Raw genomic sequence first — 15,007 nt, 5'->3', positions numbered from 1 at the left:
GAGGGAACCCCAGGTCTAAGAATGTGAGCTCCATGAATGTCTCTTCCTACAAGGGTCGAGTCCATCTCTATGTGGCTCAGCCTGCTAGATGGGGACATGGAACAACGGGTCTGGGTGTGTCCAGCCTCTGGGCTCAGGTCCCAGCCCATAGCTCTGCTTGTTGGGCACCTCATCAAGCTGAAAAGTTATTCCAAAATTATTGGGATTACATAACTGTCTTCTTAGTGGGTATGCATTTCTTAACTATAAGAAGGTTGTGGATTAAATATAGAAATATTTAAGGAGATGAAACCCATCAACCTTCCGGTAATGATAGTTGGTGCTGAGAAATAAGCTGTGCATATCTGGTGTTTTAAGAATTCACAGTGTTTAAAGAAATTGGCACATTGGAGTAACAGATTATCATTATGATTCTATTACAAATATGTTATTAAATAACTCACATTGACTTGTTTTATATTGAAGTCTTATTAAAGCGATATGCATTTAAGATACTTAAAAATCCTTATATTTATAAGTTTATTAGATTTGTAGGAGTTTTTTAAGTACTTAAGATTTTTGTTATCAAATTATAGCCCTTGAAAGTTGAGTATTTTACAGGTAGGTTTGAGCTATTTATGGCAATCCAATTAAGTTGTAAATGTTTTCTTAGCAGAGATGGCTAAAATTTGCTAGAGTCGTACTATTTATGAAATAGTAAGCTTGTAAGTTCAATTAAATGCTAAAGGAAAGATGAGATTTAAAAATTCGTATTTTAAGTAAAATGAATATTAATAAAAAAACAACCTTTGAGTAATATTTTGGTGCACAAAAGCCATTCTTGGGAATATCCCATAACTTTTCATTGACACCCAAGCCCCACAGGCAGAGCAGATTTCCCCTCTCTGTTCCCCCAGCACTTGGCAGTGCGTCAGGTGCACACAGGCCACAATCACCAAGTCAGTTTGTGAGCTTCCCTTTCTCATGACACCTTGCACTCCTCTGCTTTCTATTTCTAGAACTCAGTGCGAGGTGTGGCACTGGTGGCGGGGGAACCTCAAAAAAAGCATTTTGAGCTCTGCTTTTAGTAATTCCTGACACCAATTTTTCCCCCCATTTTGCCTACACTGGTTTGAGTTAGTTTCCTTGAAACTAAGAGAACTTGCTAATTGAGTGATGGTGGTGGTCATAATCATAGCTGGGTGATGAGTTTCGCTGGGTGCTCGGCACTCTTCTCAGTACTTAATCATCGTTGGCTCACCTAAATAAATCTTACTAAAAAAGTTTCCTCATTATCAAACATCTTCAGATAAAGAATCAGGACCCACTAAGCTAGTTAACGTGTCCCAGTTCACACAGCTGGGAGTGCCAGAGACTAGAATCAAACCCAGGCTGTCAGCTCTGGAGCCATGCCTCGTCGGGTGCAGTGCTCCCCACTTCTCCGGGCTCTGGCACTTGATGATAGTGGTGACCTTGGTGACTCCCCACCATGATGTCAGGAACAGGTTCTAGCCCATCAGGGAGGGGGAATCACTAAGTTGGGGATACGTGGGGATGTCTGTATTAATTGCCACTTGCTGTTCAATTTGGAGGCATTCTTTTTTCTTGCTTGTGGCAGGGTGTTCAGCTAGCTTAGGATAGGTCTGGGGAGAAGGAAGGACACTTGTCTCGAATAAGCCAGAGAGATGGGGACAAATGAGGAGTCCTGAGCCTGGCCAGATTTAGGGTGCCCATGGTCCCTCTGTAGGCATGTGCTCATGCGTAGACTGACTCACAGTTGACCAGCACACTCAATTTCGCTTCGTTATTGTTGTTGCTGCTGTGGTAGTCAATTTTAAGTGTCAGTCTGACTGGGCTAAGGGATGCCCAGGTAGCCGGAAAAGCATCATCTCTGGGTGTGTCTGTGAGGGCACATCTGGAGAGATTAGCATGGGGACCAGCAGACTTTGAGTAAAGAAGATCCACCCCCACCAACATGGGTGGGCATCGTCACATTCATGGAGGGCCCGCTTAGAATAATAAGGCTGAGGAAGGGTGAATTCTTTTTCTGTTTGAGTGCAGACATCTGTCTCCTGTCCTCGGATAGCAGATCTTCCGGTTCTTAGGCCTTTGGATTCCAGGACTGATGCCAGTAGCCCCCAGGTTCTCCTACCTTTGGCTTTGACCTGGGAAGTCCACTGTCAGCTCCCCTGGTTGCCAGACCTTTGGATATGGACTGATCACACCACCGGCTTTCCTGGTCTCCAGCTTTCAGATGGCAGATGGTGGAACTTCTCAGCCTCCACAGTCACACGAGCCAATTCCCATAATAAATCTGTCTATATTTCTATCTACCTATCTCCCATTGATTCCGTTTCTCTGGAAAAGTCTGACTAATAGACCTGCCATACAAAAAGGTTGGTTAATGTCTAAATATATTGTACATATGTTATACCAAGCATGGTACAGTGAGTTTTAGAGACATAAAAAGCCCCATTGTCCTCTTGAATACACCAAAGTTGACTCCTCCAGAAATCCTGCTGTGCTTGGGGACTTGGGAAGGTTTAGCCTATAATAGTTTTCTGATTTTCAGATGGTGAATAAACCTAAATCCCTAGCAAATTGCACCTTAGATAGATGACGAATTACGGAGTACAAGGGACTTGTCATTCTGTTTGTACTGTTGTTCAAGTGGAAACACAGAATTGTGATATTACTAATCAAAAAGCTACATTTATCCCTATTTGTCAGGCATCTGAAATGAACCACTCCTGGGCATCAGCGTCATGTTCCCTGAAGCCATGGCACTGTCACTGTTGTGGTGGAGGGGAGAACACGGGTCAGTGGGGATGCTAAGGAAGCCTGAGAGAGGGCGCTGGCACGATCTTGGTGCAGATGGAGACCAAGGGTCTCCAGAGACCCATTTGTTTCAGCGGGAGGTCCGGGGACTCGTGTGGGCCAGAGGGAGCGACATTGGTGAAAGCCTGCAGGTGAGAGAGAAAAGGAGAGTCATGAAGAGGGTAAGTGTGAGAGAAGGAACTTGAGAGAGCCCACAGGGGCGTTCTTGGGTGGGAGAGCAAAGGGTGCTTAGAGGAGAGGCTGGGGAAGTGCATGGGGTCAGAGCACGTTGGATAAGCACAGGGTTGTGACTTGAGTGAAAAATGTTCTGTCCATCCCTAAAGAGTCCATAGATCTATTAGCAGGCAAACTTTCCTGGGGAAGATTCTCACCCGGGACTAGGTGCCCACCTACATGCCCAACGCACCCAAGGGCCCCTCTACCATTTCCTTATCACCACAGAGAGTAACTTACATGCCTGTCTCCCTCACTGGACTGTACTTCCTGGGGTGCAACAATGCTCTTCTTTTCTCAGTAAACCCAAGACCTCGTACAGCTCCTGACATATGAAAGGACCACTTGAGCATCTGGTGAATGCTGCTGTTGCAGGATTTTTTGTAGTAAGTGTTATTAAGAGTGTGTTGTTTGACTTTGGGAGGCCGAGGCGGGCGGATCACGAGGTCAGGAGACCGAGACCATCCTGGCTAACACGGTGAAACCCCATCTCTACTAAAAACACAAAAAAATTAGCCGGGCATGGTGGCGGGCACCTGTAGTCCCAGATACTCGGGAGGCTGAGGCAGGAGAATGGCCTGAACCCGGGAGGCGGAGCTTGCAGTGAGCCGAGATTGAGCCACTGCACTCCAGCCTGGGCGACAGAGCGAGACTCTGTCTCAAAAAAAAAAAAAGTTGTACTGGGCACGGTGGCTCACACCCGTAATCCCAGCACTTTTGGAGGCCAAGGTGGGTGGACCATTTGAGGTTGAGATTTCAAGACCAGCCTGGCCAACATGGTGAAATCCTGTCTCTACTAAAAAATACAAAAATTAGCCGGGTGTGGTGGCACATGACTGTAGTCTCAGCTACTTGGGAGTTTGAGGCAGGAAAATCACTTGAACCCAGAAGGCAGAAGTTGCAGTGAGCCAAGATGGCGCCACTGCCCTCCAGTCTGGGCCACAGAGCAAGACCCTGTCTCCACAAAAAAAAAAAAAAAAAAAAGGGCCTGGCGTGGTGGCTCATGCCTGTAATCCTAGCACTTTGGGAGGCCAAGGTGGGTGGATCACCTGAGGTCAGGAGTTCGAGACCAGCCTGGTCAACATGGCGAAACCCCATCTTTACAAAAAAATAACAAAAATTAGCTGGGCATATTGGCAGGCGTCTGCAATCCCAGCCACTCGAAAGGCTAAGGTAGGAGAATCGCTTGAACCTGGGAGGTGGAAGCTGCAGTGAGCAGAGATCACGCTGTTGCATTCCAGCCTGGGCAACAAGAGTGAAACTGTCTCAAAAAAAAAAAAGGGATGTCTTGCTTGCATTTAAAGATAATGCTACGGTCAGCCGGCTATGTGCTTTCCAACAAATCATCATTGGGCAGGTGTGAGTGCAGAGCAAGGAGGAGATGAGCGCATGGGCGAGCCTCAGGGCCTCTGGGAGAAATCGATGCCCTTGGTCATGGTCTACCAGTGACAGACTCTTGGGAGGGAGGAGTATGCAAATCAGAGAGAAAGAAAATGAGTATTGTAAGGAGGACAGAACTGGCAAAATAGGGAGTCAGGGAGGCTGTTGGGTGACAAATGAGAAGGGCCTAAGCCAGTGCAGTGCAGACAGGCCTTATTCTAGACCCTTGAGTGGAGCCATGTGGGGCTGTGCTGCAAGCTTCACACACGTGAAACTGCTTCATCCTCATCCCAGACCGGGAGGTGGGAACCACCAATATATCCCCATTTCACCTGCACCCAGAATTTAATTTATGAAGAGGACTGAGTGATCCATACAAGAGGCCAACACCACTGTTGGCTTCATGGGTTTCATGACTGACAGCTGCCAAGCTGTGCAGGGCCACCCGGGAAGTGCTAGGGTCCAGCAGGAGGCAGCAGGAGGGAAGAAGAAAACATGTCCAGAGCCCTTGTAGTTTTTGAGGGAAGAAATAGGTGAGGCGGGGGAGGCAAGTTGGAGCACATTTGGGATGGCACGTGTTGAATGATTTCAGTGTGCTTGGGGCAATGGGGGAGGTCTCTAGGTGTCTGGGGCCTGATCCCGGGGTGATTTAGGATAGGAGAAATATGGGCTTGGTGTGTGCAAATGTGGTAAAGGAGGTGGTTGGAGACATGGACTTTGGACTGATTAGTTTGCATGTGAAAGGCATGCACAGGGTCAAGTCGTTAGCTCTCTCTAGGAATTAGCCATGGGAGGGGCTGTCTCTCCCCGGCCAGCAAGGCCCCCAACATGTCAAAGCATTATAAAATACAGAAAATAAAAAACGTGATTAATACACTTCCCTTGACAGATGAGCGAATCCTGACACAGAGAGGGCAGTTACTTTGCACGAGGTCACCCAGCTAAGGGATGAAGCTGGGCATTCAATCAAGGAATTGTCTCTCTGCTTAATCACTGTGACAGCTGCCTCCAGATTAATGTTAATCTTTCTAAAAGTGGTAAAGTGTAATAGTTCAGTTATTATGGCAAACAATTCTTTACAAACAAGTAAGGCTTATTTAATGGCATAAAAGAGAATAGGAAGCAGTTTTCCATAGTTCACATGAAGTCATACTCCGCTCTTGCAAAACTTGAATAAGTACAATTCACTTTCGTAATCAAAGGAAAAATGCTGTCATCATGCACCAGAATGCCTTCCAGAATTGGCGAGGGCACGTTTGCCTCCAGATGTCATTTCTGATTAATGAGGAGCAGGTGGCATGACAGGCGAGGCCGACACTCATCTCTCATGGGTGGTTTCAATTTACGCTGCCCTGAAGCAGAGAGATGGTCTTTGATGACCTTGCAAGGTTCACTTGGGGCATAACATAATTTTTTCCAGTTTTGTGGATCCACAGTTTCCTCCTTGTTTAAGCAAAGTGAGCCAGTAAGTTGATTGTTCAAAGTAACGTCTGCATTTTTCAAGTTTGATGGACTAGCATAGTGCTACAAATACAGCTATAACTTGCTTAATCCATTTTTTAAAATCTTTCCGTAAGTGGAAATACATATTTCAATGAAAATGGTGAATTTACAAACAATAGTGTTCTTTTAAAGAAAAAAATCAAATTTATCAGTTTTCATGAATAAAAAACAAATATTTCAAATATTTGTTTGCTCTTATGTGAGGAAAAGACAAAAATTTGTAAAGAAACTGTTTGCTTAAGGCATGTTGTGGTGTATTAATAATTAAGTACAATTAAGCACACGTTTCCCGTACAGCTTTGCCATGCAAGGCACTGTGCTGGGCACTACCTTAAAACTCCTTATTTTGGAACCTTGGTTATAGGTGTCCATTACCACATTTAATTCACATAGCAGTCTGCTGAGGCAGGCGGGACAGACGTCGTGGTAGGTACTGCTTTGTCTGAGCAGCCACATTTCTTATTCTTAAAATAACAGAAAAACTATGAAAACTGGCTTTCCCCAGTGAAATCTCAGTCTTCCTCTTACAGAAGTGGGGGTCCAGGGGCCAGCAGCGGTTGGCTTTAGTTTGACTGTTCAAACGATACCATTTGGCCATTTGGTGATGCCATTTCCTCTCCAGCTCTCCCCATCTTTCTTCCTAACCTTCTTTTGTGTGTTTGCTCTTGCCTCCATGCTAATCGCTGCCAACTTGCAACTTTTGTTCAAATTTTACACAGAAAACTCTAGTAGGAGTTGACTCTGTTTTTCCCCTTCCCTCTGGGCAACAACTCTTTGTTTTTAGACTTGCAAAAGAAGTACACTGTTGTCCATGGACCTCAGGTGTCAGTGTGTCAGTTACACGAAGCCATCCTCCCTGGGAGAAGAGGAAAGGGATAGAAAAGAATCTTTTCATTCTTCAGTTGAAAAATTGACTGCAGTGAGTGGGCAGATGAAAAGAATCAGAGGATTCTCTCTCTCTCTCTCTCCTCTCTTTCTTTCTTGACGGAGTCTCACTCTGTCGCCCAGGCCAGAGTGCAATGGCACGATCTCAGCTCACTATAACCTCCACTGGATTCAAGCAATTCTCCTGCCTCAGCCTCCTGAGTAGCTGGGATTACATGCACCCACCAACGCACCTGGCTAATTTTTGTAATTTTAGTAGAGGTGGGGTTTCGCCATGTTGGCCAGGATGGTCTCGATCTCCTGACCTCAAGTGATCCACCTGCCTCGGCCTCCCAAAGTGCTGGGATTACAGGCATGAGCCACTGCACCCGGCCTTAGAGAATTATTTCTACATTCCCTTGTTAATCCACAGCTTTGCGGGGTTTTTCTGGATGTATTCTCTCTCCTCATAACCAAGTCTGTATTGGATTCTACGTCTTGTGCTCCTATGAGGACACTGAGTTACAAGGTTATGGTCAGAGCTTTTGGCAGGAACAGTAACTCCTGAATTAGAAAGCCAGGACAGAATTTGACCGGGCGCGGTGGCTCATGCCTGTAATCCCAGCACTTTGGGAGGCCAAGGTGGGTGGACCACGAGGTCAGGAGATCGAGACCATCCTGGCTAACACAGTGAAACCCCGTCTCTACTAAAAAAAAAAAAAATTAGTCGGACATGGTGGTGGGTGCCTGTAGTCCCAGCTACTCGGGAGGCTGAGGCAGGAAAATGGCGTGAGCCTGTGAGGTGGAGGTTGCAGTGAGCAGAGATCGCGCCACTGCACTCCAGCCTGGGTGACGGAGCGAGACTCCATCTCAAAAAAGAAAGAAAGAAAGGAAGGAGGGCAGGGCAGGGAAGGGCAGGGCAGGGAATGGGAAGAGAAGGGAAGAAGGAAGGGAAGAGAAGAAGGAAGGAAAGAGAGAGAGAAAGAAATAAAAGAAAGGAAAGAAAGAAAGGAAAGAAAAGAAAAAAAAGAGGAAAGAAAAAGAAAGAAAGAGAGAGAAAGAAAAGAAAGGAAGGAAAGAAAGAAAGAAAGAAAAGAAAGAAGAAAGAAAGAAAGAAAGAAAGAAAGAAAGAAAGAAAGAAAGAAAGAAAGAAAGAAAGAAAGAAAGAAAGAAAGAAAGAAAGAAAGAAAGAAAGATCGAAAGAAGCAAGCCAGCCAGGACAGAACTTGAAGGCACAGACTTCTAGCACGGCTGCCTTAAAGTGGCCCTCTGGAGTTCAGAGCTGAGGAAGAGCGCAGTGGTTTTCTGACATTCAGCTTGGCGAGTCTACCGTCCAGTTATTCAATTCCACAGTAATCTAGGAGTTGCTGTGAAGATACTGTGTAGATATGATTAAAGTCCAAGAGCAGTTGACGTTAAGTAAGGGAGATGATCCTAGATAATCTGGGTGGGCTCGATTCAAACAGGTGAAAGGCCCTAAAAAGCAGCGCTGAGGCTTCCTTGAAGAAGAAAGTCTACTTGTGGTCGGCAGATCAGCCTGTGACAAGAATGCTGGCCTAGCCCTCAAATTTCAGACTTGCCCAGCCTGGCCCACAATAGACTAAGCCAATTCCTTCCAACAAAGCTCCTCATACATATCTCCCGCTGGTCTGGTTGAACCCTGACTCACGCAGATCATTTTACTCAATAATTTGAGAGACAATGAGAGCTTCCATCTGCTGCGTGCAGTTTACAGTTTGGGAAAATTTCCTAGTGGGTCTGTAATTGAAGAATACGAAGAATTGAATCTGATCCTCTATGACCTAATCAACAAGCTTTTTTTGTTTTTTGCATGAGTCATTAGTTTTAGGATTACAAATAATTTTGAAAACACTTAAAAGTACAGAAGTATGAATACATACAAGTAAACATGAACATACATATAAATCACAATATATTTTTTCTTCCCTACAAATTGAGTTGTATTTGGTGTTAATTAAAACAGAATATATAATATAACTCCATGGCAGCCCACGGCAGTCTTTCATTCCACCCTGAGCATTAGTGTTTTTTTGTTTGTTTTTTTGTTTGTTTGTTTGTTTGCTTTTTGAGATGGAGTCTCGCTCTGTCGCCCAGGCTGGAGTGCAGTGATGCGATCTCGGCTCACTCCATCTCAAAAAAAAAAAAAAAAAAATTGTTAGTAAGCTAACACACTCCAGATATATCTGGACTGCCTTGAGGGTCATTAACACTTGCTGATGCATTTAAATTAAATTCAAATCTAATTTCAAACACCGGGAAGAATAATGTAAAATATTAGCGTAGGTTTTCTAGTGCAGTTTCTTGTCAGTGCATCTGACAGGAAACCTGCCGCAAAGTTCTCTTTGCCCATCACTCACGGACCCTGGCGAACAGGCAGAAAAGAAAATAATTGGAAGGATATTGGTGAGCTCATTGTGTTGTCAGGAAGGCTGGGAAAACAGGCAGAAGCCAGGAAAGGCTGGGCAGAGGGTAGAGCCAATGCCTGCATGGGAATGGTCAATAGGCGGGTGCGGGAGCATCGTTTCCTCAAGCCCCCGATGACGCCCAGGAGTGTGGGTGGAGCTACTGTTACCACTGCCATGACTTCGTCCTCACCCAGCCCCACACTTACGAAGCATTCCCTGAAGGTTCAATGCCTAACGCATGGATTTATTTGAGCCTGTGCTTAGGTAATGGGCTGAGTCCTAGCTGCCAGAAACAAGAACGGGGTATTCCCCACAATGGGTGCGTCCCCTCAAATAGGCATGTTGCTCTGATGCTAAGTGGTTAAAAAGAAAACAAGGACGGGGTATTCCCCACAATGGGTGCGTCCCCTCAAATAGGCATGTTGCTCTGATGCTAAGTGGTTAAAAAGAATGCAAATGTACCCAGACTGCCCAGGTCATATGCCCTGTGGGGATTCAGAATCCTCAACTCATCAACACGCCTCCCTTCAGAGGTGGAGCCACTCCCCTTAAGTGTGGGCTGTGTTTGGTGACTTGCTTCTAATGATCAGGATACCATGGAAGTGAAGGTGCATTGATTCTGAGACTAAAATGTAAAAGGCATCAAGGTTTCCTCCTTGTTCTCTCTCTGACTTGCCTGCTGTGGGGGAAGCCAGCTGCTATGTTGTGAGGATACCCAAGAGGCCTTATGCAGAGGTCTGCAGGGTGGGAACTGAGGTATCCAGCCAGCAGCATGGGAAGGCACCATCTCAGAAGAGGAGCCTCCAGCTCCAGTCAAGCCTTCAGATGATGGCAGCTTCAGCCAACATCCTGACTTTAACCTAAGAAAAAACACTGAATCACAACCATCTATAGAAGCTGCTCCCGGATTCCTGAGTTTCAGAAATTGTAAGATACTGTTTGTTGTTTCAAACCTCTAAGTTTGGGGATAATTTGTAAAGAGCAAGAGATAACTAATATACACCCTCTTCTTTTAACATTTACAGCTAAAAAAAAAAAAGAAAAAGAAATGCTTTCTTTTATATACTGCAACAATTGGTCATACAACCAAACTGACACTCATACCTTTTGTAAAGGTAGACAAACCAAAGTCTCTCATATATTCACACAGACCCAGGCCCCATATCTCAGGGTGCTATACTTTCTTCCTTAACTTCTTTTAAACTCATTTTGTGATCTGCAACTTGTGGATTAAATTGTAAAGTTCATTACCACCAACCAATATCCCACATATTAATTTGAAATATGGGTGGATGTAGTAGGCCCCGTTTCTGCAACAGGTTACAAAACTATTAAGAGTTTCCTTCTTCACCACTCATTCTGGCTTCCTGTATTAGTCTGTTTTCACATTGCTGATAAAGACATACCTGAGACTGGGAAGAAAAAGAGGTTTAATGGACTTACAGTTCCACATGGCTGGGGAGGCCTCATAATCATGGTGGTAGGCAAGGAGGAGCAAGCTGCATCTTACACGACAGCACCAAGCAAAGAGAGAGAGCTTGTGCAGGGAAACTCCCCTTTTTAAAACCATCAGATCTCATGAGAGTTATTCACTACCATGAGAATTGCACAGGAAAGACCAGCCCCCATGATTCAATTACCTCCCACTGGGTCCCTCTCACAACACATGGGAATTTTGGGAGATACACTTCAAGATGAGATTTGGGTGAGTGTACAGCCAAACCATACCAGGTCTCCTTGTTTTTAGCCAGCACCTCAACAATTGGGGTCCTTTACTCCATTGGGTTACTCAGACCTTCACTTTTGAGAGATCTGAGCCTGCATGTATAGGGTATGGGGTCTTTCATTAGTCTTTACTGCCTTGCAACACAAGAGGAGATGGTGACTTTAGGTATCATTAGGTCCTGTTTTAGTTAGGGTTTTCCAGAGGGACAGAACTGGTAAGAAATATATCGAGAGATAGATGAAAAGGAATTTATTAGAAGGAATGGGCTCACTTGATTATGGAGGCTGAGAAGTCCCATGCTAGGCTGGCTGCAGGCTGGAGACCCAGGGAAGCTGGTAGGGTGGCTCAGTCTGAGTCTGAAGGCCTCAGAATCAGGGAGGCCACAGGCCTGAGTGCTCGGGGGCCCGCTGGTGTGAGTTCTGCAGTCTAACGGCTGGAAAACCTGGAGTTCTGATATCCAAGGGCCGGAGAAGAATGGCGTCCTCACTGTAGAAGAGAGAGCAAGCATCCGCCCTTCCTCTGCCTCTGTGTTCCATCTGGGTCTTCAGCCAATTGGAAGGTACTCACCACATCGAGGGCCACGCCATCTTCCTCCGGAAACACCCTCACAGGCACAGCTGGGACAGCCCAATCATCCTCATCGAGTACCAAACCACCTGGATTTCCCTTTCAGCAGCAGAGGGATGTGTGCAGTGCCTACTGACACCTTGAGAATAGATAATGTTTTCCCAGCTGTCTGGGTACCCTTCCTCTAGCTGTCTGGGTACCCTTCCTCTAGCAAACACTCCAAAGCAACCATCGATCTCCCTGATGCCCCATTCTCTCCACAGCAGGGATGCTATTTTCCTTTGAAAACTGGAGGCAAAGAAAGGAAAGAGATCTAATTTCTCCATTTCTTGCAGTGGATGGTCTATAGCTTCTACTTCTATTTTGAACCTGATATATTGAGAAACAAACATTTAGGCACGTCACTGAATGTTCTAAAGAGAACAGCTTAAATAATGGAAAGAAGAATGTAAACTTCCCAAGTAAAAAATGCTTGGGGGAAGAAAAAAGAGGAGTGTATTGGAAAAGACAGAACTTGAAGTGGAAAGCAACCACAAAAAGACAACAAAATGCCCAGCTCGCCCCTCGCAGAGCTGCTGGCTCCCCTTCCACTGCTTGCATGCTGAAGCCCCTGCAGCTGCCCCCTATTACAATTCAGTATCGTCAGTGCTCATTCGCTCAGCTGTAGGCTTCAGGGACCCTTGGTCATCCTTGATTCCTCTCCTTACCTTATTCAATCTATCAGTACAATTTATCAAAATATACACCAAAGCTGTCTGCTTCTCACCATCCTCATGTCTACAACTCTAGTTGAAATCACTATTATTTCTCACCTGAAATTATTCCAATGCCATCTGGCTGGACTTCCTCTCTTTACTCTCGCCCTACTCAAAGAGAAGCCAAAGTGATCTTTCTTAAATGTAAATCAGATCCAGTGCTTTCCAGGATAATTGTAATAAAGAGCTGTCATTTCCCGTGCCAAATGCCTCTGTAATCTGGCTCCTGCCTGCCTCCATCACTCACCTCCCTCCACTCACTTCTCTCCTCGCTAGGCTCGAGTCATAACCTTATGTTCCTTGAACACTCTGTTCTTTCCCATCTCAGGGCCTTTGCACGTGATATTTCTTCTCCTTTGGAAAGTTCTTTTTTGGCAGAGATTTACCCAGTTGCCTCTATCTCAGCACTAACATCTCATGGTCCAGGTCTCATTATTATGTAAACTCTCCAAGGGCAGAAATGTTCACTGCCATATTCCCAGTACCCAGTAAAAGTTTGCCATATATAGACAATCAAAAAGTACTTGTTGAATTTATTGAATAAGCTAAAGTATCATCTCCTTGGAGAAACCTCTCTGAGCATCCTAGCTAAAGAACTCCCCCACCCCAGACACTATCATAACCTGTTTCAGTCTCTGGATGGAAGTTACAATGACTGGAATCATTTATTTATTATTTATGTATATCTATTATCAACCACCCCCAAAACTAAAATAGGTTCAGATAATTTATACCAAAAATATGTTGTGTCAGTGGGATAAACTCACTTACTACAAGAAAATAAATATTAAAATAAAAATTAAAATGCCAAATCCAAACTGCAGAGTATTATATAAGATACAAAGCTAAATAAATTATCTTAGAATGGTCAAGTAAATGATAGGAAAAAAATCGAGATAATATTAATATCAAACAAGGTTGAATTTAAGGCAGGAGCTGTTAATTGAGAAAAAGAGGGACACAAATAATAGTAGTAGGAAATTTTTTTTTTTTTTTTTTTTTTTTTTTTTTTTTGAGACGGAGTCTCGCTCTGCCGCCCAGGCTGGAGTGCAGTGGCCAGATCTCAGCTCACTGCAAGCTCTGCCTCCCGGGTTCACACCATTCTCCTGCCTCAGCCTCCTGAGTAGCTGGGACTACAGGCGCCCGCCACCTCGCCCGGCTAGTTTTTTGTATTTTTTAGTAGAGATGGGGTTTCACCGTGTCAGCCAGGATGGTCTCGATCTCCTGACCTCGTGATCCGCCCGTCTCGGCCTCCCAAAGTGCTGGGATTACAGGCTTAAGCCACCGCGCCCGGCCAGTAGTAGGAAAATTTAATTGACCACTGTCAACCATGACAGAGCAAATAGGCTAAAATTAAGAGCATGGAGGATCTGAATAATATAATTAATAAGGTTGTGTAAGAGTTATACACTGAACTTCATTATAATAGAGAATGCACAACCTCTTAATTAGACCCATGGTACCATAATATATCATTAAGGACACAAAGAAAATCATAAGTTAACAAAAATTGAAAAAATATAACCTATAATGTCAGACCACATATTTTCAACATAAATAGAATCAAAGTGAATATTAACCACTTGGAAATGACAAAATTCTTTTTAAACCATGATGGCTCAGAGAAAAAAATCAAAACCCAAGTTAATGTATATCTAAATAAAAATGATAATAAGAACACTGCATATTAAAGTAGAATAATTGGTTAAAGGGGTGCTCAGAGGAGCGCGCACGACCTTTGTCACATATTTATTTAAAAATAAATAAATAAAAATGAATGGATAAAACATTCAGCTCAAAACGTTAGGGAAAGAAAAACAAAAGATGTCAAACGGAACAGAAGGAACAAAGTTAACTGCAGAAATAAATTACAAAACAGAAAAAGGAATCGACAAATCCAGTAACTAGTTCTCTGAAAAACAACACAGATAAACCTGTAGTTGGCAATCAAGAAAACAGGAGAGAAAACATAAGTTTTCCTATAGAGTTAGAAATAAACCAAGGGTGGCCAGGTGCGGTGGCTCATGCATGTCATTCCAGCACTTGGGGAGGCCTAGGTAGGAGGATCACTTGAGGTCAGGAGTTGGAGACCAGCCTGGCCAATATGGTGAAACCCCGTCTCTACTAAAAATACAATATTGAAAAATCCAACTTGTGTGACTTCAGACCTAGCTAAGAATTGAGTAAAAAATGTTTATTATTATATGGTGCTTAAATCTGGAAGCGGCTCCATGAGCAGCCAACCAGTGTGATGAGGGACTTCTATCAGCTGGGCGAGAGGCTTGGAGTGAGCCCTCTGACTGTGCCACCCTTCAGCTGGCTGTGACTCGGCTCCTGTCACGCTGGCTGTGTCATGCTGAGCGGTAGAGCCCTCAGCCAGAGCTTGAACATCCAACTTAAAGCAGGGGGCAGGAAGGTCCCCAGGATGGGGAAAGAAACAGGGATATCCCAAAGCACCCACTAGAGAAGAGCGTGAGGCCGTGCGCTGGGAAATGCCACAGCGTTCGAATCTCCAGGAGGCAGTGATAGTGGCTCATTTTGCTGGATGCGGTGTGCACAGACTGGGACCAGGGCTCTGGCTCTGCCAGTCACTCTGTGCACCCTGGAATATTTGTGACCATTCCTGACTGAGCAGAGCAGGGGGCACCCCATCAGCTGTGAGGGAGCAGTGGAGCTGGGTCTGCACGGTGGGTGACGCTGGTTTCACCTCGTGAAGTCTCATGTGGTAAGAATGGAAGCACCTCCAAAGCCCAAAT

General features: G+C 44.8%; 1 long non-coding RNA gene across 1 annotated transcript in view; it reads right to left on the bottom strand.

Annotated features, from left to right (window-relative positions):
• Positions 1-470: 470 nt before the first annotated feature.
• The window catches only part of LOC126940875 (uncharacterized), an 80,804-nt gene continuing 66,267 nt past the window's right edge, over positions 471-15,007 (bottom strand). Inside the window, exon 3 of the long non-coding RNA XR_007720949.1 lies at positions 471-2,942. This is a non-coding gene — a long non-coding RNA (uncharacterized LOC126940875). The remainder of the gene's footprint in view (positions 2,943-15,007) is intronic.

The sequence above is a fragment of the Macaca thibetana genome, chromosome 17, assembly GCF_024542745.1.
Source record: "Macaca thibetana thibetana isolate TM-01 chromosome 17, ASM2454274v1, whole genome shotgun sequence".
NCBI lineage: Eukaryota > Metazoa > Chordata > Mammalia > Primates > Cercopithecidae > Macaca > Macaca thibetana.
The sequence above is the reverse complement of the archived record's forward strand: the minus strand, read 5'-3'. Positions and strand labels throughout refer to the sequence as shown.